At 43.1% G+C, this 27,025-nt stretch overlaps 1 protein-coding gene and 1 long non-coding RNA gene across 2 annotated transcripts in view; both read left to right on the forward strand.

Annotated features, from left to right (window-relative positions):
- Nucleotides 1-25,205, forward strand: LOC125349698. The gene is made up of 3 exons (XR_007210559.1): nt 1-761; nt 15,437-15,440; nt 25,194-25,205. It is a non-coding gene; the product is annotated as an uncharacterized LOC125349698 (long non-coding RNA).
- The window catches only part of Maml2 (mastermind like transcriptional coactivator 2), a 254,013-nt gene that overhangs the window by 52,274 nt on the left and 174,714 nt on the right, over nt 1-27,025 (forward strand). The window lies entirely within an intron of this gene.

Here is a 27,025-nt window from a genome sequence, read left to right on the forward strand (position 1 = left end):
TCCTCAGATCTTAGTCTCCTGAGTAGCTAGGATGACAGACCTGAGGCACCGGCGCCAGCCCCAATGGGAGCTTTTACAGATTCTGGACCTAGCTTTCTGTTCAGACCTGTGCACAGTCTCCTGCACCTGAGAGCTAAATAGCAGTTAGATAAAAGAATGAATCCTGCATATTTGTCACAGTCCTTTGCAGATGGAGGTTTATGCTCTGTATACATAGAGCAGGAATTAGAAGATTTTTCTTTCTTTTTCTTTTTTTCTTAATTTGCAAAGCTATAACACTGTTTATCTGGGAGGAAAGGGGATAAATCACTACAGAAATGGAAAGACAAGCAGATATCTTTCCTCTTCTGCTTTTTAGTAGTCATTCTCAAGCTGTGTCTGTTTGATTAGTGTTTTAAAGGCAGACATCTAAATACATGAGTCCATTTGACTACACAGATCCCAGAAGCCACTTTCACTCTGTGTCAAGAATAAAGTCTTCTTTGATGGCAACCTGACCTTTTAACTGCGGTCAGTACAAGTTGGCATGACCCGGCAGCTTTCTCAGCTCTGGAGGCTGCTCTGTCTGAAGGCAGACAAGGGTCGTTTTTTCCTTAGAAGTGGCCTCTTGTGACTTTTCTGTCTTGGCATATAGGATCAAGTTTTTAAAAATGTGTGCCCTGACAAGCCTAAGGAATGGTTCTTGCTTCCCTCCCTATAAAGCAGAGACCGTCCTTTCGGAGTGCGAGAGGACAGTTCCAGGGTTTCAGTCAGCGCAGTGAGTCTGAAGGAGGAGAAGGACACAGCAAGTCTCATGCTTTCTATTGGCCTCCCAGTGGTTAGTGTTCTGTAGAAATGGAGACTGGACCAGGAAACTGCTAGCTGCTTCGTTAGGATTCACTTTCCCTGAAGAGTTGTAGGTTCCACCCCATTTCCACTAGCATGGAGTATCAAAAGTTCCCTCAGGCCCAAGCAGCTGCATGAAAATTGATTTCCACTACCCTTCTAGTAGAGCATTAGGAATCCGAACCCACTCCCCAGCCTGGCCTTTCCCAGCCTCTCCTAACCCTCTTTCCCAAGGAATATGAGTGCTGGAGGTCGGAAACAGGGTCTTCTGACCCGGGCACATGTTTCACTCTTACCCAGCATGAGGAACTGAGGATAAAATGCTACTGGGTAGTTAAAGTAGACATAAAGATGGGCAGAAACTTCAAAGACAGCGTCTGTATTGGTTTGCAGCATGTATTTTGTGTCAAGAGCTACTACAAATATTAGAAATGGCAGAAATGTTTAAACTGGAGAAAATTAATAGATCAGGAACAGGTTTTCTGTGTATTTTTGGCATCAGATTCCAAAGATATATATTGTATAAATGTATATTGAATATACAATCGCATGAATATTAGTTTTTACTTGAAGGCCTTGCATGGTCTGAGTTCTTCAACAAGACAAGACAAAAAAAAAGATAGGATATGTGTGAGAACTAGTTCACTAATACATTTTCAGTCATTATTTCAGAGGATTCTGTGTGGAGTCTGAAGCATTCTTATATTAGTAGAAAGGAAGAGGTAACCTAGATATCCTCCAATAGGGAAATCACAAGCATCTGTACAAGGAGAGCTGATATAACTATTAAAATTGAAATCACAGTTCATCTATACAAGGCGAGATGATGCAACTATTAAAACTGAAATAATATATGTACATTAACATGGAAATAGGTCAACATGATACTATACCAAATGGAAATGTAGCTTTCAAAAGATCATGTATAATATGTAGTTTCTAGAACATCTTGTCTAATAAGATTCATGTCTGAAATTCACCAAAATATTTAGAGGGTCATGTCTTTGAACCTTAGTGATGAAGTATTTACAAAAAGCATGAAAGCTTTTCCAGACTTAAACATACAGTGTAGGAAAGAACAAGAAATAGGAGCTATGAATGATTATTATGTTCTGTTTTGACTTGAATTTGTTTTTCCAATAAAATTGGATACTGTTTAATTGATAAGTAACCTAATTTCTTTTGTTTGGATTTCACAATAGAAACAACTTCATGATCCATAAAGAATTAAAAAAGAAAAGAAGAAATGCCCTATAATTTTATGGTTAGTAACTGAAATAAAAATATAACAAAGAAAACTGCTATAGAAAGGAAAGGATATGAGCAAAGATGTTAATAGAGGAAAAGATTTAAAATATCTTAAAAGACAACTAAGACTAAATGAAAATACCAAGAAAACAAGGAGACAAAGAAAGGAGACAGAAGAACACAATGAAACCATCTAATAAAAGAAGTTCCACGTTACAAAAATATAAACATGAAAAATTGATTCCCACAATAGCCAGAGAATTGAGTCATTGTGAACATTTTACTCCCCAAGTTGTATTTGAGACATGAAGGCCCCGGACAGTTCACTGTCTTCCTAGGACACACATTGGACATGGAGAAACTCCTTCCTGGCTCAAGCCTCACCTCCTCCTGCCCCTGGAAAATCAGGACTGAAGCTTGTGCTCTAACCCCGTGCGTGCATACCACTTGTTTTCATGTTTGACTTTGTTTTCTCTTTTAGGCTTGTAGAGGATAATTTGCTACAGAAAGGAAGAATAAGGAGAAAGAGAAAGGGACAAAAGCTCCAGCACAAGAAAAGCTTTCCAAAATTTTATTTGTTTAAGCAAATGAAAGTAAATTGCTTTCATTTGCATGCAATTGCTATTTGAAGCTAGTGTAAGTTTTCCCAAGTCAAATGTTAATGGAGCCCAGTAAATCTGATTCTTTTCAACTTAAGTGGGGCCATTAAGATAAATAAATAAGGAAGTAAATCTTTTCAAGGAATAAATATTCTTCCAAAATTATTTGTAACTTTTTAGGAAGAATAAATACATGGAAAAAAGCCAAGATGACTGCATTGATTTGCAAATTGTGCACAATTCAGATTGTTTTCCATTGCTTTTTCAGTGGGACAGGATGTCTGTTCTGACTGCCTTCCCTCATGCTTTTGTGAAACAAACCTTAATGTGATCAGCATCACATAAATCTTTTTGCATTGAAACAGGCAAGAAAAAAATAGCCACATAGCAGATCTTGACTCTGCGTGAGTGACATGCAGGTGGTGGGGGAATGGATCAATGTTCTTAGAATGCAAGGGTGAAGTAGAAATGGTCTCTCCCATACAGCTGAACGCTAAGCAGATGTTCTGCTGCTACAATTTGCATATATAAAAATTTTCATGGGTCAGAACCAGACTTTTGCAAAACAGAAAGGTGTAAGGTCATTTTTTTGCTTCTATTTAGACCCAGATTGTAACACAAAGAGAGCTGTCTAAATGGAAGGCTTAAATAGCTTAATTGTACAGCAAGTTAGAAGTTAAAGGGTCAGAGTAATGTTAAGTAAATGAATCTGTTTTGCAGAAAACCTGTAACGCGGCATTCCAGGTTTCCAAAGGCACAGTGCCATTTGTGTGTGTGTTAAATCACTTTAAGGCCAATTACTGGTGCACACTGAGTTCCAAAGCTTCCTCAGATTTCCAACCTGTGCAAAATAGCCTAGCTGAGAACATGGCACTAAGTCTAGTTTGCTGCTTCTGAGATTTTGCTGAGAAGATATTTACATGTTTTTAGCATACCTGTCCTGCTTTCCAAAAATTACTTAGGTTCTGGCCATTGAGTGTTTTAGATTTTGAAATCCATCTGAAAAACCTGACACTGGTATGGTGGGCTTTTGTGAAATCACTGAAGTGTTTTTTATCTACACCTGGAAGCCAACGGGTTTTAACATAAGTAACAATAGAAATGTAAGCATACCTGGATGTTATCTATGCATTCAGCAAATATTTTTTAGTTCCTACTGTGTGCAGGGCATTTGTAGCAGGCACATATCCAAGAAACATGGAACTTACAACCTCGTGGGCAAAACAAAAGTAAAGTGCATAAATGTCCTGTGTCAAGAAGGCCTGTGGAATAAGAGAGCAAGGGAGAATTTTAAATAGGCAGGTCATAGATCCTCCTTGAGAAGGGAGCCTCTGAGAAGCATTGCTAGGAGGTATGCTAAAGGGGCAAGAAAGTGTGAGGAGAAGAACTCCAGGTACTGAGCAAAGTGAAATTCTGAGACAAGGGCATCATTGGATGGTCCAGGACCATATGGCTGGCACCGTAAGGAAAAGAGTTAATATCAAAGAAGGAATGTTGTCTGGGAAGCATTGCATGTAACCTTGTAATGCTAACAGGATTTCAGCTTTTGTTCATTTAAATGGGAGTCTTAAGTAGAGATGTGGCATAATCTGACTGAGGTTATAAATGGATTTTTCTGGCTATTGTGTCTTAAAAGGACTGAAGAGAGAAAAGGCAGCATTTTAAAGGAGATGATATAGGCAGCCACAATAATAAACTCATAAGAAATAGAGCCTTGGAACACACTTAGTGGTAGAAATGGATAATGTGTTAGAGTCTGAATATCTGATAGACACAACAGAAATTTTAATGGATACTAGATAAATTTTGTAAACAGAAAAATCAAGAAAAATGCCAATCTTTTCACTAGAAAAACTAAACAGGTGGGTTGCTCTTTATTTTAAGGAGAAAACTGGAGGATCAAGTTTTTGAGAAAGGATGTAGAGCTCAGTTTTGGACATGCTAAGTCTCCGGCCTCTGGGGAGATGTCTTTTGGTATGAGCTGGAGTGGAAGGGAGATGTCTCAGTACCCCGTCTGAAATCAGAGATTTCACTAAAAGTCGGGAAGCTCAGTAGGGGAGGGTCTGTCAAGTGTGGCGGTCCCTATGCCTAGAGGTCACAGGGATGGGTAGGGCTCCCCATGGCAGACTTGGCAAGAAGGAGGGTGGTCTAGAAGCTGAGCAGTCAAGGTGTACACGTACAGTGATGCTTTGTGCAGCTTACCAAAATCTCCCTGCACTGTACCGACAGAATCACATTCACTCTAGAAAACTGAAATGAAGTCTAGTTAGGCTGTATCTTCCATCAAATTCCCCTCACTCAGTCATCCACCAAGTTTTCTTACTCAGCTTCGTGAACAGGCGATTTTACGACTCTGAGTGGTCCACGCATCAGCAAACCCTTGGGGCCTGCTGTGACATGAATTAAGTGGATTGTGATATCCTGAATTGCACGCATTTCTAGCCTTGTTACTGTGTGTCTCAGTTTTTGGAGATGGATCCCAGTCCAAACAGGCATTCATCACACCCATCCTCTTCATTTTTTCCAAAGTCAGTTTTTAAAATGTTTTCAAATATCTGCTTTTTGGAATCCACACTGGTAGAAAACATGTTTACTCCTTTAAAAGATGCTCTGGTAGGAAGAGAAACGGAAAGTTAAATCTTCTTTTTATCCAAACCTGTCATAGCATCAGGCTTTACAATAAACGGTGTCCTGGAGAGCAGAGCTGGCATCTGGCCTGTTCTGAGCATAGGTTCCTGTCATAAAGAGGAGGCCATCTCCATGTTTCTCAAGTCTCAGCGAAATCAAAATTCACATTTCCAATTCATCCAATGGGTGCCTTAGGTCAAAGAGCACAAAAAGACAGCAAAAAGGCTGAGTAATCATAGGCTGGTCCCCAACAGTGCAGAAAGCCCCAGACTCCACTGACCCCAGAGAGCCCAAGGGAGCACAGGAGTCGTTGAGCCATGGGGGCCGGGCCGGGGGGGGGGGGCGGGCAGGGAGCGTCAGACCAGGCAGGGCTTTGCTTCCCAGTCAGTCCCTCTTTTCTCCTCTAGACAGCACCCGGTAGTTAATGAAGCCTGACAATGTGAAGTGAAAAGTAACGCCTTGTGCAATAAGCAGTAGGCTTACATATGACTTGTTTAATTAAGTTTCACTCTCTGCTTGCCTTGGAGAAATTGTAGGAAAAGTTGTCATCTTCATCATCCTCCTCCTCCTTCACCATTCTTCCTTTACTTCTTCCTCCTTCACCCCTCCCTCCTCTTCCTCCTCCTCCTCCTCCCCTCCTGCTGTTCCTCCTCTTCTTCTTCTCCTTTCTTCTTCTTCCCCTTTGTCTCCTAGTCCTCCTTCTCCACCCTCTTTTCTTCCTTCCTGCTATTGCTTCCTCTTCCTCTTATTCATCCTCCTCCTCCTTTACCTCTTCTCTCCCCCCCGCCCCCCGGCATCTTTGTCCCCTAGCTGGAAGCTGAGCAACTTCACATTGTATTAAAATTAATATATTGTGTTTGTGTTGAATGAATTACTCACATATTTCTCCTCTTTTGTGTCCATTTCTGTTTCAGACTTTATATGTGGGAAAGGAATTTCATTTAATGGAGACATCAATTTTCTATTGTCTTACTTAAGCCAGCTCATTTCTGTATGAATCCTAAATGCTTTTCTGTGCTCCATCATCAGCTTAGCCCTGACTCCATTATTATACCCCATTGTTTTTTGTTTGTTTGTTTGTTTGCTTTTTACCAAATTCCATGTATTCCCCACAACATCCCAAGAGCTGGTTAATTTGCTGCATCTGCAAAGAAATTGGCCTTTTCTTCATAGGCCATACACATCCTCGATGTTCTCCCTTACCCACGTGCCCTTCAGAGGAGCCTGTGGGAGGAGTGTCCTTCCCCAGCGGGTACTTGGCCGTCCACGTGTCCTCTTAAAAACCCTCTCTTCCTGGAGTAGGTATATGGCCCATTCATAGGAGACTTAGTTTCCAGTGAGTTTGGAATTTAGCACCCCTTCCCTATTTCTAAGTTAGCATGCCTTGAGTATGCCATGGCCATGGGGACTCACCATGTGGTATTCCCAGAGGCGCTCTCTGGAAGCCTATCCACTAGAAAGGAAAAAGCCTGTCATAGTGCAGGAAACCTGGAGTGTGTCCTTCCTGCTGCTACGTCTCTGGGTATTCATATGTCTTCATGTGTTCATTTCTCAGCAGAACTCAGGGACTCACACTTGACAGGCAGTCTGCTGCGGAGCCTTGCCTCGAGCTCTTTTTTTGCAGTGGTTATTTGTGAAATGGGGTCTCACTTCCTGTCCAGTTACAGGCCTGACTGTGATCTGCTTGTTGTAGACTTCCCATCATAACTAGGATGGCAGGTGCATGCTACTGCACTTGGCAATTGATCAAGAAGGGGTCTTCCCCTTTCTAGCCTCTGAGATAGCTGGGATTTACAGATATGAGCCAGATGCTCTACTTTAATATATGTCTGTACTTACAGTCTGTACTTGCTGCGTGGTCAGAAATTACAGACTGTTTGGTACCTGATTCACTTTTATGTGATTGGTGGTGGTGTTTTTATTATCATATATTATGTGCCTAGTTAGGATTTTTCTTATATTCCCATACACACATATAATGTACTGTTATCATACTCCCCCGTCACTCTTAGGCTATTTTGAGATACAATGAACTTGAAACAGAAATGGTCAGCCTCCAATTATCACTAAAGCATCACATGACTTTATCCCTCCTTAGCAATTGCCATCCTCCCAAAGTCCAAATTAGCCCTGAGGGAGGGGGAATGGAGCTCACCCTGAGCGGGATCTGCCAGCAGACCTGTTGCACACTCCTTTTCTTTGAATAAGGCTTTCTCTTCGCAGCTTTGAGCACCATGCAGCCACATTCTCCGCCCTGCTACAATTGCTCACTTCAGAGCTTATATGGCTTGCAGGAACCTCTCACAAGGGAAAGACTCTGTTGCTTTTCCATCACTTTTCTGCCTGGGCCCAACTTTCCCTCCTCTTCCAAGTGTGGAGGCCATGGAAAGGCACCGGTTTCCTGTGATTATGGTTGGCCTTGTGTATCCTTTTCTGTAGCTTGTGCTCTGTAGAGATCTCTACCGAGTTCCTAATGCAGGTCATCTGACACTATGTTTATTGTGCTGAGGCATAAACAACAGTTTATTTGGGTAAAAATCTGAAATGTGTTGATTTCTTCAGGTTAATGTTATAGCCTCCACATTGTTAAGTCGTGGCCATCTGCTAATTTTTTGAAAACCAGAGGGTCTTCAAGCTCCTCTCCTAACAGAAGAGCACATTTTTTATAGCTGAAGATTGACATGGTTTGTGTATTCATTGTGTCTTTGCAAAACAAACAAGGACCCTGTGTAGAACCAAGATATGGAGCATGGTAGCTACTTTTCCAACTCTTAAAAGTATTCATTTGGAATATAGTCATCCTCTCAATTTCCAAGAGCTTCTTTGGGAGTGATTTGGGTCACAACTGCTACTATATTGCGTTAGTTAGCATAATTTGTAATGCTTAATCTGTGGATCCCCTTGATAAACTAAACTTGGAAACTTCGGCATGGTACAATGATTGAGGTGGGATTCCAAGACGGGCTAAAAAAAAGCTAAGAGAAATGAAAATGCCTTGCACAGGGTGACTAAGAGGGACAGGAATAGAGCCTGACTCCTCACAGAACAGTTTTGTGTGGGTGACACAAAGGAACAGGACATGTCAACAAGCAGAGAGAACTCAAGCTCAGCCGGGCGGCATATTTGTACATGCTGTTGTGTATTGTGTTCAAATGAGTTATTTTTGCCACCATTTGTTCCAATGAACATCTCTGCCAGAGAGGGTTGGCTTGCAAATGACTTGTGCCCAGAAGCACACAGGAGTCAGGGTTTCCAGAGACTGAATTGAGTAGGGGGCTGGCTCTTATCAAAAACGAACTGACAGGTTCCACACTCTGTAACTAATTTTGCAGCTATCGACCACATATTGTTATTTCAGGGGCCACATAAAGGTGATGGAGCTGTGAACTTGGAGCTGGGCTAGGCACCCTTGCCAGTGAACTTGGGAATAAATAGTAGCTGAAAGCAGTGTGCGCAAATGTAGCATGATAGCCCAGGCAGGGACCTACAAGGACCCTTGGCCTCGACTCAGTCCATAGCGACTGAAGCAGCGTTTGGTTCCCCTTTGAACTGTAACTATAACCAACATTTAGTTTTCATCAGCAGCATTTCTGTTTTATCTGTTTCCTTCACAGAAATCCCACAGATATTTTAATACACGGGCAAGGTCAGGGAGATTGTGACAAGCACAGTGTATGAAGGAACACTCAGCTCTCCTGACTCCAGAGTAGGTGCTTTTCTAATGACTGATAACAGGGTTCCCAGAGCCACAGGGGCCTTCCCGCACCCACAGAACCAAAGTTGAGACTCCAAGTACTTTCCCTGGGCTGAGAGGATACAGGGAAGGTGGGGAGCACATTCCACCTCGCCCCTTGGCCAGGAACTTCCTTGGCTCTCCCTCTGGGTGAATGGAATTGTCTACCCCTTGGTCCCCATCCTTTAGAGTGGACACTTACTCTGGAGGTGTTGTAATCAGTTCTTTTGTTGTTTAATGTCTTGTAAGCTCCATGAACTTTTTTTTATTGAGAAACATTTTAGAAATGTTGAACATAATATTGTGATGAAATAATGATGACTAATATTGCTGTTAAGTTGTTGGAATTATAATGGCTTTAACCTGTTTTTATTCAGTGTGTTTATTCTAGTTTGTTTTATCTTGTCGTTTAAATGGCCCTATTGGCTTTGAAACATTAACAAACAATGTTGTTCTTTCTATTAGGCTTCATTCCGACTTTGAGCAGTCATTGGCAATATATTTAAAACACAGTGGAGTTAGACATAACATTTTACCAATTGGGAATAAAAGAAAGCTGAATAACCATTACACCATTACTATTAAGGAGATGATAATATACTTCTTCGTAGGGTAAATAAAGTACTCTTGAAACATAGGTTTTTATAATACCATAGTGTACACAAACCAGATACGTGAACCAGAAATTCCTGAACATTTTTCTAAACTTCTAGGCAGGCAGTGTTCCAGTAGAGAATGCTGTGTTGACTGCTGTCTAGCCTAGCCACATCGAGGTCAATTAGCACATGGATGCAAAGTGCATATACATCCTTCAATTGATTCCTGGAGGATAGCATTGAAAAGAAGATAGAAAGTGCAAGAAGCTGAGACTGTTTATCTAAAGGCTTGCCATTTCTTGAACCTTAAAGAAGCAAGATAAAAATGGCTTAAAAGTTAGAATAAATAGGGACTAACAGGGGGAAACAGAATGAGCACTAATCAGAATCCTGAGGAAATTTTTCCACTTTGATTCTTGTGAATTTTATTTATGTATAAAGTAATAATACTGAGGGTTAAGTTGATGCATCATGACATAATTAATGACTATAAATCAGCACAAATGGAGAAGCAAAGAATTGTCTTTATGACTGAAATCTTCATTTTGTCATAATGTTTTCTCCATAATTTCCAATAGAGCCGTGCCTCCATTTCATACTTTGAGGAAACACAGCTTTTCAGGCTAGCAGTGCTCCTCAAACTTGAGGGCCTGTTAGTATGTTCTGGATGCCTGCGAAGCATTCAGGTGTCTTCATTCCATCCCCAGGTATTGGGTAGAAGCCAGGAAGATGGAGGACCTGAGACCACTCTTTACAAACACTAGCCCAGAGGATAAAGACCCAGGAGGAAAATGGCCCTGGATGTTGGGTGTCCACCTTGGAAGGCTCAGTGGGCCATACCCTGCCCACAGGTCGGAGGCAGTTACCCTCAGTATTGGGCCTAGGCTCTCTCCTGACCCGACTTTTTTTTTTTTTTTTAATTTTTTTATTTATTTATTTTTTATTAATTGGACATAAATTTTTTTTACAAGGTGTTGTGCAAAGAGGGTGCAGTTACATAGTAGGGCAGTGTGTACATTTCTTATGATATCTTACAACCTGTTTTTCTATCCCTTGTCTAGGTCAGGTTGACATATATGCAATATACAATGTATCAAGAACATATACAGTATTCACAGACTTGGTCTCTACTGTCTCTCCGTCTCCCTTTGTTAACAGTCATATATCAGGGAGATCATGCCCCTTTGTTTTCTGTGTTCTAGGCTTGTCTCACTCAACATTATTTGTTCGAGTTCCGACCATTTCCCTGCAAATAACAATATTTCACCATTCCTAATCGCTATGTAGTATTCCATTGTGTATAAGTACCATATTTTTTGGATCCATTCGTCTGTGGAGGGGCATCTGGGTTGTTTCCATATTTTAGCTATTGTGAATTGTGCCGCGATAAACATGGTAGTACAAATGCCTTTTTGATATCTTGGATTTTGCTGTTTAGGATAGATGCCTAGGAGTGGTATGGCTGGGTCATAGGGTAGGTCTATATTGAGCTTTTTGAGAAACCTCCATACTGTTCTCCAAAGTGGTTGTACTAATTTGCACTCCCACCAACAATGGAGAAGGGTTCCTCTTTCCCCACAGCCCCTCCAGCATTTGTTGTTTCCTGAGTTCAGAGTATAGGCCATTCTAACTGGGGTGAGGTGGTATCTCAGGGTTGTTTTTATTTGCATTTCCTTTACTAGCAGGGATGTTGAGCATTTCCTCATATGTTTCTTTGCCATTTTTATATCTTCTCTTGTGAAGTCTCTCTTTAGTTCTTTTGCCCATTTCCTAATGGGTTTATTGGGCTTGGAGGGGCTTAGTTTTTTGAGTTCTCTGTAGATGACAGATATCAGGCCTTTGTCTGTTGCTGTGCTGGTAAATATCCTTTCCCATATCGTTGGCTGTCTTTCTATTTTGGTGGCTATGTCCTTAGCTGTGCAGAAACTTTTTAATTTGTAGTAGTCCCATTTGTCGAGTCTTTCTCCTATTTGTTGTGCCCCTGGGACTCTATTCAGGAAGTTCCTTCCTGTGCCTATAAGTTCTAGTGTCTTTCCTACTCTGTCCTTCAGTAGTTTCAAGGATTCAGGTCTGATGTTGAGGTCCTTGATCCATTTTGAGTTGATCTTGGTGCATGGCGATAGGCTTGGGTCTACTTTGAGTTTTCTGCATATGGCTGCCCAGTTCTCCCAGCACCAGTAGTTGAAGAGGCTATGTTTATTCCATTGTATATCTTTAGCTCCTTTGTCGAATATCAGTTGGCTGTAAGAGTGCGGTTTTATTTCTGGGTCTTCAGTTCTAATCCATTGGTCTTCCGATCTGTTTTTATACCAATACCATGCTGTTTTTGTTATGATGGCCTTGTAGTAGATCTTGAAGTCAGGTATTGTGATACCTCCTGCATTGCTTTTTTTGCCTAGAATTGCTTTGGCTATTCTAGGTTTTTTGCTGTTCCATATGAATTTATGGATTGCTTTCTCTATTTCAGTGAAGAATGTGGCTGGGATTTTGATAGGTATTGCATTGAATTTGTATAACAATTTCTGACCCGACTTTTTGAAGACAATTATCACTGATGCTAGAGACATCTATGAGTCTGGTTTGCCTTCCCGGATTCGTGGGATGGGAAGAAGCCTCTGGGTTGCCCCATGAAATGGATTTTCAAACAGTTGTCTTCAGCACACACACACAGGAGAAAGGAGGGTGGTTCATAAATGGAAACTCCAGGCAAACAACTGGAGCAGGGACACCTCTGTGTGTAACCGCTTCCAGATGGAAACAAGCTTTTCTCTTCTCTCCACCTCTTTCATTTCAAAGGGTGATTGGGAGGGAAGCTTGGGGGCAAGGCACATTAAACTCGCTTGCCTGGCTTCTCTTCCAAGGAAGGCTGACTCACAGTTGCAAGGGGAAAATGCTGTCTGAAGAACAAATCTTAATCTATTCCCTGGAGTCTATCAACACATGCATTTCAGAAGAAGAAAAAAGTACCTGAGGAAAACAAGGCTGAGTTTGTAGAACATCTTGAAGGAGACTGGTCTCCTTTAGAAATCAAAAGACATGGGCTGGGGATACGGCCTAGTGGTAGAGAGCGCTTGCCTCGTATACGTGAAGCCCTGGGTTCAATTCCCCAGCACCACATATACAGAAAACGGCCAGAAGTGGCGCTGTGGCTCAAGTGGCAGAGTGCTGGCCTTGAGCACAAAGAAGCCAGGGACAGTGCTCAGGCCCTGAGTTCAAGCCCCAGGACTGGCCAAAAAAAAAAAAAAAAAAAAAAAAAGAAATCGAAAGACATGCAGATAGCTGTTGATTTGGTGGTTGGTAGAGCAACATAAGGAAGGAACTTAAAACAATGCTACTTGTTCCATAGGGTTGCTTGATTTTTTTTCACCTTTTGTAAGAGTTTTCAGCAGTTATGATTGTTTTTAATCCTTGAGTCTACAAAAAAAAAATGCTACTTTGCCCATAATTTTTCTTTTTTTGCTCCCAGGCCACAAGTTCTCCCCCTTTGCAGCTTCCTGTACCAGTATCTGCCTGAAGCAACAACTCATGTGCTTCACCAAATAAAGAAAGAAGGAGTTACTGTTGCTCCTATTCTTACTGGCTGACTCCCACTAGCCATCTCCTTGTTTCTGGAAGTTTCTCCTAGGCCCAAGGCAGAGATGGGCCTCTGCTCAAGAGTGATTTAGAATCTACTAATGGGGCTGGGTGGAGTGTGGAGAGTCCACGTACTTCTGAGCTCCTGGCAGCCCTAGACCCCCTGTATTCATGACCCTGGCTAGGCAGCTGTGGTCCACAGCCATCTTGCCTGCCATATCAATGTGATTCTTCTTTCTGGAGAAGCTCACCAAAAAGTTCAGCTAATGTGGAACCTAAAATGAACATTCGCCTCCTGTTCTTCTGTGCCAGGGCCGTGGACAACAACAGGATGTGGTTTTAAACACACGTAAGCTTCTTCAGGCTGCCTTTCTGTTTCATTCTTTTTTAAGATACTAGGAAACATAATCTACATCTTTGAAGGGAACATTTTTTTCCTTGCCATTCATTAGTATGCTTTCCTTTTTTCGTTCCATGTATCATTCCATGCCACATCAAGATAAGATTCCTTTCAAGTACTGAAGGTAGCACTGACATGCATTCAGTTGGGACAATGCACAGGTGAAAACATGGAATATTTACAAAGCATGCAGATTAACAAGGTACACTAAAGTTTCGCCTTCTGTAAATATAAAAATAGATTGTATTCACTGTGCATTGATATCATTAAAGACTCAATGCTACTATCCTTCAACTCCAAAGCCACAAATAGGTCACAGTAAAAATTAAAGGCATTTAGTTCCAGAGTAATTTCTTTACAAATTAATTATGGCCTGACATCTGGGTAGGCCGAACTTAGGATCAGGTAGACACTGACAAAATGCAGGCACTTTTTATCAGAGACAGAGGACTTAGAGGCTGCAGGAAGTGCAAAGGAAGCTGACTGACATCCCTGGACCCCCACCGGGTTTCCCTGTCCCCTTTGCCCTTCTTCCCAGTCTGTCCTTTGTCTCTGTGACTGGATGTCTTCCAGTCCCATCTGTCTCCTCTTCTTGTCTTCCCTGGCTTTATCTCATTCCCATCACTCCCAGGATTCTCCAGGGAGAAAGAGCAGAAGGGATGGTCAGGACAGCAAGCAGGGAAATACTGAGGGGTTGGCTACTTCAAGTTTTAAGCACAAGATAAAAAGGGGGTGACACTTCATTCACATTGTCTTGGAAAACCAAAGGTCTTTTTTCTTTTTTATAATTTTCCTCCATAATAAAGACTTTCTTGGATTATGGAGTCTATAATTACGCTCACTGAACAAATATAACTTGGAAGGGAAGTGATTCCAAGTCATGTATCAGACTTTCAATTTGGGTTGTATTTACTAAATGCCTTACATGCCTGTGCATTTTGTTATTCACCTATAATAAAAAGATAGAATAGATTCATATCAATGTCAGTACTTGCTCTGTGTTAAAAATCTAAATTTAAAGGAGTTACAAGACTCCTACTCTGAAGAATTTTCAGTCTGGAGAAAAGAGGAGGCTGGGAATGTAGCCTAGTGATAGAGTGCTCGCCTCGTATACATGAAGCCCTGGGTTCTATTCCTCAGCACCACATATATAGAAAAAGCTGGAAATGGTGCTGTGGCTCAAGTGGTAGAGTGCTAGCCTTGAGCAAAAAAAAGCCAGGGACAGTGCTCAGGCCCTGAGTTCAAGCCCCCAGGACTGGCAAAAAAACAAACAAACAAAAAAGATCAACTGCTAGGGAAGAAGAGAGAGTTCTAAAAGCAGAGAACGCTGTGAGTTTAAACAAAGGATGCAAACCAGTCATCCCTTGCTTAAGGGAATAAATGGGCTATCAGAAATTTGGCAATAAAACAAAATTTATATGAATGGCAACATTCTCCTACAGCTCTCCTATACAATTGGAAATGTTTTCCCACAGAAGAGCCTTCCAAAATGCTGAATGCAAAGCTTGGGATCACAGAAAATAATATTTTGTGCATTGTGCCCATATTTGGTCTGTTAGAATTTGTGTTCTTGCAAAGCAATTCCTGCTCTCACTTGCAGTTCCCAGCTGTAAGGTCCACCATGTTCTTCTTGTAGCACTCTTCTGATTCTGAGATTGCTACTACCTTGGGAACAGAAGTATTCCTTTCTTTCCAAGTGGGATGGCCTCTGCCTCCACAGCCTGCCTCTGGGTTTTAGCTCCCCTTCCTTCCTTCCTTTCTGCTGAGATATTTATGGTATGGAATAGAGTCTCCGCTAGTGGTAGTTCAGGCTGACATGCTTCTGTGCTTGCAGATGTGTAAAATGCATACCTTCCTATCTTCATCTGGCTAGCTCAAGAGATAATGTAGGGTGAGGAAAGTCATTTAATAAATACAGAAATGTGATTCTCAACCTCATGAGCTTACCAGGCAGTGTGGGGAGACAAGCGTTAACTACTTTGTTTACAATTGGGATAAAACTACACAGGACAAATAGAGGTGTCTGTGAGCACGGGGAGAGCTGACTTTGGAAGACATGCAAAGATCAGGAAAGGCTTTGCTGAGGAGGTTATGTGTAAGCCGGGCTCTGAATCCAGGCAGAGGGATGAACCCTGAATCTGGGGCAGAAGGAGACTCTGGTGGAGGAGCTTGGAGATCAGCAGGGCCACAGCAAAGGCAGCAGGACAGAGTGTGCCAAGGGAAGTCATAGGACTGAGTGCTGGCCTTGGGAATCTCATCTTAACACTGGACGCGAACTTCACAGCCCTAACAATTTAAAAATGTGCATAGAAAGGAGAATTATCCAGACAAAACAAGGTCTGAAAAGAGCCCAGGTTTCAGATGAGACGAAGTCAAGTCCAGGCTCCATCCATGATCTGTCCTGCATTCTTGACTTTTGGCTTCGTAAGTTCCATCATCCAGTAACAGCCATGGCTGCCCCAAGCACAGGTGCCCCTTTGGGCAGAAAGGAAAATTGCCCTAGGCTAAGTTCCTTGGTGCTTATGGGAAAGCTCATGCCTTCTCAGAAACCCTTGGTCAGTTCCTACCTGTGTGTCACTGGTCAAAACACAACCAATATCATAAAGAAAGGGAAGTGAGAATGGCTTAATAGCAAGGGAGGAGGGGTTGGAGATGCCTACTATATAGTGTTAGCCTCATGATCACAGGAAAGGAATTCACCATGCAGTTCTCACTGCCACATCTAAAGGCTATGGTGAGGTTCATGGAACTCATTCCTATGCCCACTAGCATTGGCCTTCAGTCTCTGCGATTTAATGGTGTGATACCTGACAGTGTTTGGGCAACCTGGCCATGATGGGCTTTGTGTAGGGCACAGATAATGCTGTGCTCACCTATAGCACTGCATGAAGGGATTGGGGAAGTTTAATCACGCTCTGGAGGGAGGCACCACTTTCTCCTCTACCAGGTTTCTGTCCATCGAGTTGCAATTTTAGGCAGTAGTTGGCTGACCTGTCTTGCCTCTCTCTTATCTTGTTTTGGCAAACACCTTTATTTTGAGATGTATGAAATTAGAATCAAATGCAGGTGTTTGAGTTCCTTTGATTTTGTTTTTTGAAAGAGTTTTTAAACTCAATCCAGTTTAATGACAGAATATCAACATATTTTTATCAGGGTTTTCAAAACTACCTGGCTGATATCACACCTACAGAAAAGGACATAAATCCCACAAAGATTGAACTACTGCACTACTATTGAGGGCTGCAGAGCCTACAACTTGAAAAAGGAAAAAAAAAAAAAAGAGTTGTAACATTCCTTCCACACTCCCACTCCCCCCTGAGGTTCTTGCACTTCCTTCCCATGGCTGTTTTTAGAAGCCAGTGTGTTTTTCTCACGTCCGGCAACAAAGGATGTTTTGTGCTACTACTGAGATTCGTGTGTGTGTGTGTGTGTGTGTGTGTGTGTGTGTGTGTGTGACTTACTTCAGAACTCTTTCTAGAAAGTGCTGTTACTATTTGCATAGAATTAGAATGTTATCTGCAGTGAAAGTCTACGGCAGCTACTAAATTTCAATTCACTGTCCTCATGCCTTTGAAAATAATCTGAATAGAAATAGCAGCTTTCCTTTCATACAAGCAATTCCTCCAGTGTGTTGTCCTGATTCCTGTGTGCCTTTGCAGCAACTTCTCCTGTGCTCCTTCAGTCTGAGAGTGAGCGACTAAGCAGGGACCATGGTGACACTATCTGCAAGCTTGGGTGGTTTTCACAGGGAGAGGCCCCCCCCACCGGGGCCGCCACGGGGTACCTCTGAGCAGCCCCACAAGGTGGGATAAACAGAACTGCCAGGTGGCTGAGAATTATACCATAAATCCTGAGAGAAAATTTATCTTCCCATTGTCAGGTAATATAAATCATCCAAAAATATGCTGGAACAACCTCACCTCTTCCAGAAGAAAAATGGGGTTTACACCCCAGGTATTCTCTCTCTTGGTGCTAAATGAGCATCTGAGGAGTTGAAGACACATTTTGCGTCAGTGTGCTATCTTCAGAAAGAGGCAGTACTTGCTCTAGTACAGAAATAACCACCTTAGCTGCTGGGTAAATAAGATTGCATTAGAGACACACCTGCTCCTAATAATCAACAAGCTCTTAAGTCTACAAGTAAAGACCTCTTTGAGTAGATTTTACAATTCCTCTTCTGTTGATATGAAAGAAGGGGTTTGGATCCCCAGATCAGTGTAATGCTTAAATTCCTTAGTACTTGTCATGTCAGATCAGCACCCCTCAGGTGGCTTTCAGTAGTTATTTTAGCATTGACTCTTTTCTCTACCAAGCTGAATCAAGTGAAGATTTAGAAAATCAAAGTGAATCAGGAAGCTCTGATGTGAATGAGCTGTGGGGGGTGGGAGAGTGGGGGGGGGTGTATCTTGACATACAAATGCAAAATCACTTTTGGTGTTCTTTTTGTTCCTGTGTGGTGAAAGGGGCTTTTTGTGCTTGGGGTAGTATGCAAAATAATTTTAAAGTGAGCCAACTGGCCCAGGAACCTAACAATTTATTTACTGAGACCATCTAGCATAGTGGGATGAAGGCAGAAGGCAGGCTCTCTTGTCAGCACCTCCTATTGCAGTCCACCTAGACCTATAAGCAGGATAACCCTGAACAAAAAAGCCTTCAGGTAGTCCTTCACTGGAAAACACAGATGATAACACTGAGAGCATAGGCTGTTGTGGGAAAGGCATTGAGGAGCTGTTGCCTAAGAACATGACAAAGGTCAGGCTGTCAGGCTGCTTGTACCTAAGTCCCAGCTGGGCTGTTCGTGGCAGACAGGACCTCAGGCAAATCTCCTCTGATCTCAGAGCTTCAGTTGCTTCCCCCAAATACCAGCAAGGCCAATCCCCCCTCCTCTTCCCATGGCCGTCCTGTCCTTTACAAGGTGAGCAGATGTAAGGGACTGAGAAGCATGCTTTGCACAAAGGCTATGTAAGGTGACTTCCATTATGGGAATCAGATAGAAAGCCTGTGACACGCTTGGTGCCTACGTGGGAGGTAGCTATTGTGTAATTTAAACGGAGAGCTCAGCACAACATGTAGTATATTTTAGTATTCAATATATATTGGCTAACTCCATTATCTAGTGTATGTGTCTCTGTGTGTGTCTGAAGAGAGAGACATAGGGACAGGAGGTAGGGGGAACAGATACACACACACACACACACACACACACACACATTCCCCAATAACATAAAGCACACCATTTTACAGGACAAAGTACACAGAACGAAACAGAAATGGACCAGGCTGTCCAGGCATGCTCCTCCCTCTCCAGCTTCCATTTCAAGAGCTTAGCGTGCTTGGGGTGGGAGGCTCCTCTTTCCCCCAAGCATCTCCATCGTTTCCACAGGACAGAACTCCAGCGCCTCCTGAGTGTTTGCATTGTCACCTGTTTGTGTGCCCACATAAAAGGTTAAACTTTCTTGGCTTTTGTGCTTGAGTAAAGCTCTTGATTTAACGATGAAGAAGGCAGTTTCCTAAGTTTCCAACTATGTCCCCAAATTTCAGTGGTAAAGCAAGAATTTGGATATCATAGTACACTTTTCCATAAAAAGTATAGAAATGCCTCCTTTAAAAGGTGATAGTAGAAGCTGGGGATATGGCCTAGTGGCAAGAGTGCCTGCCTCGGATACACGAGGCCCTAGGTTCGATTCCCCAGCACCACATAGACAGAAAACGGCCAGAAGCGGCGCTGTGGCTCAAGTGGCAGAGTGCTAGCCTTGAGCGGGAAGAAGCCAGGGACAGTGCTCAGGCCCTGAGTCCAAGGCCCAGGACTGGCAAAAAAAAAAAAAAAAAAAAAAAAAAAGGTGATAGTAAAAGAAAGGGTGGGGTGGGGGTGGAACTCAGTGGTAGTGTACCTGCCTGGCAGATTCAAATCCCTGCATTTAATCCTCAGCACTACAGAGAAAGAGCAACAGAGGGAATATGTTGAAAGTATATTATATACCTGTATAGAAGTACCACAACAAAGCCCTCCACATTGCATAATTAATATACACGAATTTAAAATGTGGAATAAAATAAAAGGGTTGTCATTGTCATTATTGCCAGATAAGTCACTATTGATTCTGAATCAAGTCAGATGTAGTTGTCCGGCCCATCTAAGAAGCCTCTCTGTCACTGCTGAGTCAGAATGGAAAGACAGGAGAGCAACTGAACACCTTGTCATTTCACAAGTATCCATTACTGAATGCTTTCCCCAGAGAGGAACTGTCAGCAGTTTACTCTTTCTTTGTGATCCAAAGCTCGGTAATGTGGCACCAACTTTTTCATTTATTCATAGCTGGAAGTAAAAGACAGAGTCTGACCTAAAAGTGTAAATTTGAGCACTTAAAACTATAAGATTAAAAACTGAGTGTGGTAGCTCATGTCTGTAATCCTAGCTACTTGGAAGGCTCAGAGTTCAAGGTCAGCGTAGGCCAAAAGAAGTTGGCAAGGCCCTTTCTCAATGTAAAACAGCTGTCATGGTGCCTGTCATCCCAGCTACATAGGAGACAGGATGTAGGAGGGCCATGGTGGGGATTATGCTAGGCAGGAAAAGCAAGAACAAGACTACTCCCTCACCCTACCCCCGCGCCACGTTGTGTTTTCCTTCTGTCACCTTCTGCTCTGCAGGGTCTAGAGCAGGAACATCTGCAGTGTGGAAAAGCTGAATTCACACAAGGTGAACTTAACTTCAGGGAAGGTTCCAGTCTGTCACTCAAAGAAAAAAAAATGCTCGATGTTGCCCTAGGCAGTTCACCCTCCTGGTTCCCATCTAGGTTTCCTGCACGCGTGTTGGGGTGGGAGTACGAGATGTTAAGCAAAAATGTGTAGGAAGAGTTGAAATGCTTGGGAACATTATTTTTGGCCACTGAACTCCTGTCCTGGAATTCTTCTCTTGGCAAGTTTAATACTTTATTTCTTGACTGAGCTGTCTGTGCTTTTCTCTTTCTCTTTCCTTGGAAGTCTTCAAACTGATAGTGTGTGTGTGTGTGTGTGTGTGTGTGTGTGTGTATGTGTGTGTATCTCCAGGCTGCAGGGGTATGTGGAACTGACTTCATATGAGAAAGCTCAGGAGATGTTAATGAAGGCTTTCTGATCTCTGCTTGTAACCTGAAGCTCCAATCAACAGAACAAATCAGAAAGTTCACAGAAACACACTGAGGGCCTTGTGCAAGGAGGATCACATGCAATTTCTCTCTTTGCAGAACTCCTCTCTGTGTAATTATTCTTTTGATCATGCTACACATGAAAAGCAAAGCAACTGGCCATGAACACTGCCTTGTTTCCCGTGGCAATAACGGTTGGGACAGAGGGAGGAGTCTGTGAGAATACTGTTCTGAGAGAGGTGGTCCTCTGGTTCCTCAGATCACTTGTGTGCATTACCATGCAGATTCCCTGGGAGCAGACCTCTGCCTTCACGCATCACACTGAGGGGTCAACACAGGACAGTGTCCTCCCTGGATTTGCATTAGAGAAACCGGCACCCAGTCTGCGCCATGCCCTAGGTGGCTTTCAGAATTAGCAGCTTACAGGGAGGGTCTGTGCATCAATTCAGAAGTAGATCTGGTGCCTCCTGGGCTGCCCACCATGACGCCCCAGCAGGATGTATCACTTTGTGCCCTGTGCTTCCAACCCTGCCCCAGAGGTGAGGTCAGCACTCTGTTTTTGCAAGCAGTGTTCTTCTGCCTTCTTGCTTTTAAACATCTTATGTAATCATGCATTTCCCTGACAACACTCAGAGGACTGGACCCTTAGTCGAATTTGCCCTTGTGGAAATGTCCCCAAATATAATTACACCAACTGAGATGCCTGCAATGTCGCACGGTGCTGTCATCGGGTAGCATACTCAGAAATGCACTCCAAAATTTACTCTCTGTTGAGAAGATGACTGATTCTTTGTAGAGGAGATGGCATTCTCTGAACCAGTTGCTCCATCTTATGAGTCTCTACATACTGAGTTAAGTGTCATTTTTTGGGGGGGCCCTCAAATCCAATTCTTGTATGTATCTACCACTTGGTCTCTCTTACGAATCTATAACTTTCTCCAGTATTGGGGGTCCTGTCTGTGACCTTGGTATCTGTTGTGTCCAGCACAACACTTGCCATATAGGCCCTCAGATGTTTGTTAAATGTGAAATGCACAGAATTAAGTTTGATAGTGTGGTTCAGGTGATCCTAAAATGAGCTTGAGCCAGGCCACAAGTTTGCAGCCCATACAAACTTGTATTGAAGGAAGTCAGCCAAAAAAAACCTTGGTGTAAGAATGTGTGGCCCAAATTAGAGTTCGTACAAAAGGTGGAATGTTTTCTTCTAAACGCTCAGGAATTAAACTGGCATCTAAAAATCCATTTGTATTTCAATATGAGGTTAACAGGTATACAAGAAAGGTTTGTTTAAGGCTTAGTAAGCAAGTTTCATATGGGCTCTTATTTGGGAAAGAAAATTTTCATGCGGCATTAATATACCATAAACTGTGATTTCATATCCTGTCTAGAGTGAGATTTTTAATACTTCCAATGAACTCCTCACCAAAAGAAAAAATAGTAAAATTGTCCAAATAATCTGGCTATGTGTGATTTGTTTTGAAAGTGTGCCGTTTCTGAATGCTCCTTGAACTTTACATCTTGCAAATTCTTTGGGAAGTTCAGAGGAAAATGGATCTTTGAGGTACCTTGAAAGTTATGTTTTGTATGGCGACGGGGCATTGGGTTTGTTATTTCTATCAGTGTCACTCACCTTTTGTCTTTGCTTGTGGTAAGGACATTATCCCCACACTCCTATCTGGATGCCTTATCCTGTTGTCTAAGGTCTGACATTTTCGGATATGTGCATGTTTCAGTTGTAGGCAATAGATCAATGGTTGTTCTCTCTCTCTCCCTCCCTCCCCCCTCCCTCCCTCCCCCCCCCTCCCCGGGCCCCCCTCCCCTCCCCACACACCGGGCATTGCCTGTTGGGTGGGTGTGTCGCATCGTGTGCGGAGGCCTGCCCTTGGCTGCCTCGCCGCCCTCCAGGCGACGGGACACGGCCGGGACAACCCTCGCGCCCCAACCGAGCGAGGCGGGGAAATGGCCGAGCCTGCCCTGGCGCCGGCCCGTGGCCCCAGGTGGCTGTCAGCGGCCCCCGGCCACCCGGCTCCCCCGCCCTCGGGGCGGTGAGCGCGCGCGCGCGGGGGGCGCCCGGCGCCTCCCGACCCCGCGCCCCGAGCCCCCGCGGGGCGCCCGGCGCCTCCCGACCCCGCGCCCCGAGCCCCCGCGGGGCGCGGCCTTCCCGGGCTGGGCGTCCGGGGCTTCGCTGGCCGGGTGGGCTGGGGGTCCTGCTGGGCGCTGCGGCCCGTCCTCGGCCCGGGCCCGCCCCGCTCCTCTGGGCTCCGAGAGGGCTGGATCCGCCGCTCGGAGGCTCCGGTGCCCCGGCGGGGCCGCGGGGCGGGCCGGGGAGCGGGAGCCCGCAGCCCGGGCCTCGGCGGGGCGTGCCCGCGGCGCCCGGCCGGAAGCGGCTGCCATTTAAGGGCTGTGGGCGGTGCCTCTGGCCACGCCCCTTCCTGCCTCCTTCCGCCTCGCTAGCTCATTGGCTAGCGGATGCTGGGCCCCGCCCCCCGAAGGTTTGCATTTCACCAAGGCTTTCTTTTGTCAGCTTGATACTGTCCAGAATTTAAAAGCGGAAAGGCAGAGAGGAGACTAAGGAAGCTATTAAAGATACATTAAATAAACTCTACTGGGAGCAAGTGTGTTTAAGAGAGAATCCGTAACTTTTGCAAGGGAAGTTTTGTGATTGCTTATTATTTTAACAGAGGTCGTGTGTGTGTGTGTGTGTGTGTGTCCGGAAGTCTCTGTGTATCTGCATCTGTGTACGTGTGTGTCTGATGTCTGTGTGTATCTGCATGTCTGTGTGTTTATGTGCCTGGGTATCTGTGTTTATGTGTATGTGCATGCGTGTGTCCGGTGTCTATGCATGTGTGTCTACAAGTCTGTGTGTGTGCATGTGTATGTGTGTGTTTCCCTATACTAGAGAAGCAGATGTCTAAAGGAGCTAGGCAGGAAGCAGCTCTCGCAAATGAAAGGATTTTTTTGTAGTTGTTGAATTCATGAGCTAAAGTTTCCCACCAGCAATTCATTCAACCCTAGGCTACATAAAAGAAAACCCCTTTTAACTGAAGTTTAATCAAATAACTTTTAAACATGCAACTAGATCAGGCAGCTCAGCTGCGCCAGATAAAATTGAAATAACACTGAGCGCTGACTCTAGATGATTATTTATTGGTAGTTAAAAACCACAGCACCTTTCTTCCATGGTGCTCTTTCTCACTCATGGTGCTTGAGCACCAGACCCCATCCTTATTGTCTGTAGAAATTAAAGTCCTCGGCACCGACTTCTTTTCCTTTAAGCTGCACTGTGAGCAGGTGCAGATGGCTTTCATGAACTGAACCAGTTGAAATGTTCTGTTCAGCCTGCAGAAACTGACATTTTTTAAATGAAACAGCCGTGTCTTACCTATAATTCAACTGGAAAATGTTTTCCTCCTTTTATGATGAAATCTGCCACCTCAGTTTCTTTCTCTTAATGAATCTGGTTTGTTTACACTTGCAGCCTTCAGGACATCTTGTCAGTAAAATCCACTGTTTTTCAGACCTGATGATTTCACAACCAGAGCCATTGCAAAATAAGAGTGAACAGGCATTTAAAAAAGAAACTCTGGAGATTTTTAAGAACCTTTTCTCCCTGTCTGTTTCTTCACAGCATTCTCCAATAGTTCCAGAAAGACTGAAAATATTGAAACTCTTTATAAACATTATACAAGCTACTTTCCTTTATCAAATCTTACTATTATTAACTAAGCAACAGGAATTGGGGAGTCACTGCACCCTCCCCAGGCTCTCGTTTGCGGCTTACATTACCAAGCCTTTCTGAAGAGCAGGGTCAGTTAATTCCTTCTCAGTACAGAAAGTGCGGTGGCCCTGGTGGTGTTGATCCTAGGCTTTCTGTTCTAGCAACACCCATGTGGCCTCTAAAGCACAAACCAAATATCCACATCCAGAAGCAAGAACATGGAACTAACAAAAAGCAAAACTCAATGTTGTACCTGAGCAAAGGTAAGTCTCAAAGTGGAACAAAGGAACTAGCCCCAGCCAGAATGACACTCACATATGTTCTAAAGCATTCCAACCGTCCCACAAACCCACAAGGGGCACTATTTGTTTGTCTCTGTACACTGCTTCTTTGTGAGATCTCAGCAGGATGGGAAGGTTTGGGTCTCTGCTGCTGTGTTGACCTTCACCATAGTGTCTGCTGCAGGGACAGAGAGCCAGGCAACAGCGGTAACTGACGATATTGTCCTGTCAGATAGAAACCAGCATGCCCAGCTTCCTCTCGGAACTTAAGGTGTTGGAGATCAAATGAGTCCAGAACCTTCTGACCACACCACAGTGTTTGTCTTCGTAACTGGGAAGGATTTGCCAAACTATTCCAAAGCATTGAGTCTAATAGCTTTTCTAGTTGATGGTGTAGGAGGCTCTTTGAGCCAGCCTGCCTGTATGGCCTATGGTGAATTATTATATATTTAAGTGCTATTTCAGGAGAATTAGACATCTTAATTATAACTTTGTTTCAGTTTGTGTGTATATGCTGTATGCTTTTGAAAGAAAATTTATGGTTATTCTGCACTTCAATGGGACTTTTCATTTTTCTATAATGTAATAGCACCTTCCTGTTGGCAGTTTTCATTGGGTAGGAAGTCTCATTTCTACATCAGAGACTTATTTGGAATCATTGGTCTTGCCAAGATTATAATGTGGTAATTGCATTTAAAATTAAGCTGTGCCAAAGCATTGCAAAAATACTAATAACTCCACCAAATATATAACACTGACATAGACAGTTCATCAGCTTTTCTTCATACCGCAAAAAAAAACCCAATAGATTTTCTGCATTTTTTATATGTGAGGAAAACCTTGGGAAAGAATAATCACAGTATAAAATTGAACAGCTAATCAAGTTTTCAAAATGGTTTGTCTTTTAATACTCTAAAGCACAGGCCCCTAGTTTTTGTTTTATTGTTGTCTTTGAGTGTAGATTATACATCAAAAGTGATGTATCACAACAAAGAAAAATGTTATTGGTTAGTATTTCCTCATACCCTGTAACTGATGATGGTACCTATGAATCCTGTAGTGAGAAATGTTCTCTTCATCTCCACTGGTCTCTATAAATCAAGTCTATCTTCTTTACTGAAGAGAAAAGTTCATCTCAGAAATGAAGGCTTGGAGGGAGAGATTGTGCATAGCATGTGTGAGGCTCTTGGTTAAATCCCCAACACCAAAAAAGCAAAAATATGACAACCAAGACATAACACCCTTTCTGTTCCAGGCCCTAGTTACTGTTACTATTTTTTTATGATACAATACAAGGGGCTGGGAATGTGGCCTCGTGGTAAAGTGCTCACCTGGTATACATGAAGCCCTGGATTTGATTCCTCAGCACTACATATATAGAAAAAGCCAGAAGTGGCGCTGTGGCTCAAGTGGTAGAGCGCTAGCCTTGAGCAAAAGAAGCCAGGGATGGTGCTCAGGCCCTGAGTTCAAGCCCTGGGACTGGCAAAAAAGCAAAAACAAAACAAATACAGACTCCAAGTGGGGTAGTGGCTCAAATAGTACTAGAGAGGCTAATATTCAATTCCAACTTTAAAATGTTAGCAAGATTTGCCTTCTAGTTGCCATTTCAGTTGCTTCATAGGCCTGGCAGTAGTCTGTGCTTCTCCAATCCAGTCCTAGGGTTACTTATTGTTTCTGAATTGGACTTTGACCCAAACATGTTTTCTCCACAGACTCCTGAGCCCAGAACAGCTATATATTTATTCTTTTGAATAATAAGTTTCAGCAATTCCCTTTTGAATTCCATTCTTTCCAGTTCTATTTAATTTGTGACTCAATAATATTCTATTCCATTTTATAAAGAGATTCTTTATCTGGCCAGCTCTGTTCTTACCAGACATTTGAATGTTTATCTATCTTATGTACGTATTTATTTATTTTTGTGCTGGATATGGTGCTTGACCTCAGGGCCTTGCACATTCACTTGGCTTTTTCTTGGTCATGGCTCTACTTTTAGTCTGGCATTTTGCTGGGTTTTTTGAAGCAAGACCCTCCAAATCTTAGCCACCCACATCTGGCTTTGTTTATATGTCTTGACTTAATTCTTCTAGGAATTCCTGGCCTCGTAAAATATTATCAACCCATGTCTATATCTCTTAGGTATAGATTAAGCTTTATCTGCCTTACTAGTAGCCACAGTGGGAGGAAAGCTATTGGTGGGGAGTTGGACTGGATGGATGTCTTGGTGAAGGTGTTAGAGCAGTACAGTCTCAGCAGTGTGGAGGCAGATGGCTTGGACTCAGAGCAGAGAGTTCATTCTA

This window comes from Perognathus longimembris, chromosome 3 (assembly GCF_023159225.1).
Source record: "Perognathus longimembris pacificus isolate PPM17 chromosome 3, ASM2315922v1, whole genome shotgun sequence".
In the NCBI taxonomy this organism is placed as follows: Eukaryota; Metazoa; Chordata; class Mammalia; order Rodentia; family Heteromyidae; genus Perognathus; species Perognathus longimembris.